Below are 2,500 nucleotides of genomic sequence, written 5' to 3'. Positions count from 1 at the left end.
GTTTTTCCCGACATTTTCCCTAACTTTTTTCCCCGACTTTTTTGGTTGGTACTTTAACGATGACCCCTACCTACCTGGGTGTCTTGAAAACAAAGATCCCTAAGACCCATAGGACCCTAAGACTCGAAAACGAAGAAAGTAACTCAAACCCCTCAATTTGGCCAACCCTAGGCGTAAAAACCAACTTTAGGCCTAGTTAGGTCTAGGGTTAGCCAAATTGAGGGTTTTGGGTTACTTCCTTCGTTTTCGGGTCTTAGGGTTTTAGGAATCTTTGTTTTCAAGACACCCAGGTAGGAAGGGGTCAACGGCCTTCCGAAAAAAGTCGAGAAAAAAGTCGGCAAAAAAGTCAAAACGCAGGCAAAACTTCGGAGGACATTTGAAATTAAAAGAGCAATTTAATGGCACTTAATGGGCTCCGTAAGAGGAACATTATTCAAGTGTCTAGTCCTCTAGCGCTGGAGCACTAATTGGGGGATACTGTATACTGAAAGCAACAACTCCAATCAAATCAAATGTTGGGTTTTGAGGAGAGGGGAAACCCGGAGTTCCCGGAGAAAAACCTTTCTGTGCAGAGTAGAGAACCGAAGAACTCAACGAACTTATGACGCCGAGTCTGGAAATCGAACCCGGGCCACATTGGCCGGATTAACTATTAGAGGGTAATGTGAAGTGCTATATTCTACCCATGCAAGCGTTAGCCCTACTAATGGAAATGGGCCCACACAAGGACAGAGAAAAACTCTGACCAGGATGGGAATTGAACCCACGACCTTCGGGTTACATCACTCTACCGCTCCCTGACCCACCCTGGTCCGAGTTTTTCTCTGTCCCGTGTGTGGGCCCAACTCCATAAGTTGGGCTAACGCTCACATGCTTTACATGGGTAGAATATAGCACTCCACATTACCCTCTAATAGTTAATTCTGTAGAAATACGAGTGCTACATGGCCAACCTTTGCAAAAACGTAACCCTTCCTTATACTTGTACACATTGGTGGGAGGCGAGTGGTCTCACCACTGCCCCATCCCTGCACCCAATAAAGGGAATTAAGAAATTTCTGCTCACTGTACTTGGACTTGAGGATGCTTATGTTGACGCCTACTCATTGATAACAAGATATTACTATCGTACCATATAAATCTGTTTTATTTATTTCTTTATTCACCTATTTTAATAATATTGTAATAATTATGCAACTTTTCTTCTCTCTGTCTATTGCGTAATCCCAAATGTGTATGGAGCGTTTCCACATGACGTTACGGCGGCCATGTTGGTGTTCCAAAACAAAGAAATGGTGGCTATAATGGTGTACCAAACTAATCCTCCGGGAATTGAACTCTATACCTTCTTTTGTTTCGGTAATCCAATATGGCTGCTGGTCACGTGAGTGAAAACGCTATATTGTTAGGTTTTAGAGCGAGTTTCAATCGAGTGTCGTAAAACCAAAACCAAAGTTATTACTTTGGCCAATCAAAAAGGACGGAGACAATTCAGTAAACCAATTAAAACTCGACGTAATTACACGTAGCCGACACAAAACGCGGAAAAATGTGCACCCGCGAGCAACGATTGATTTTGGTTTTACTTCTGGTTGGTTGAAAAAATAGGGCGCGAACTTTGAACCAATCACTGAGTGAAGTAATGTTAGGGTTAGGGTTAGGGTTACTGCACGCCTCGATTAGCCTTGCTATACGCGTGTAGTGTTTATTGTAAAATTTAACTGTAATTTTGAAAATAAACTTGAACTTGAGCTTGTTCTACGCCTTGCGTCATTAACAGAGTAACAAAGTTTGTACATCATTGTAATTTTTAGACTCTTGTCTTGGGGATTTCCACTCAGTTACTGCTAGTAGTAGTAGTAGCAGAAACCCATAAGGGTTGAAACGTGTAACGCGCGTTCACAGCTTCCGAATATTCAGTGCGAACTGATTGGTTGAATGTTTCAGTGCTAAGTACCATATTTGGAAACGCCTCGCTCTTGTTGTTCCAAATATGGTACTTAGCAAATTGAATATTCAGAAGCTTGTTTCCCAGCACACAAGGGGCCGTTACACGTTTCAACCCTTATGGGTTTCTGGTAGTAGCAGTAGCAGTAGCAGTAGCAGTAGCAGTAGCAGTAGCAGTAGCAGTAGCAGTAGCAGTAGCAGTAGCAGTAGCAGTAGCAGTAGCAGTAGCAGTAGCAGTAGCAGTAGCAGTAGCAGTAGCAGTAGCAGCAGTAGTAGCAGCAGGAGCAGCAGCAGTAGCAGCAGCAGTAGCAGTAGTAAACTCGTTTCGACATTTTGCGCCGTTCCTGATCCGGGTTTCCCAGGCGGTGTTCTGCGTTACTCGGGGAACTGTTCCGCGTTTTGGGTAGGTGTTCCGGGTTTTATAGACGTTCCGGTGTTCCTGGAATTACCACAATTAATTTAAGCCTTTCAAGGACATGTCTAATTTTCAGATTAACAAACCATTCTCACCACCTTGTCTAATGTGTGAAAAAAGATGGTGTGCGTGCTATGG

Source organism: Montipora capricornis, chromosome 6, assembly GCF_036669925.1.
Source record: "Montipora capricornis isolate CH-2021 chromosome 6, ASM3666992v2, whole genome shotgun sequence".
NCBI lineage: Eukaryota > Metazoa > Cnidaria > Anthozoa > Scleractinia > Acroporidae > Montipora > Montipora capricornis.
This window is presented reverse-complemented; position numbering follows the sequence as displayed.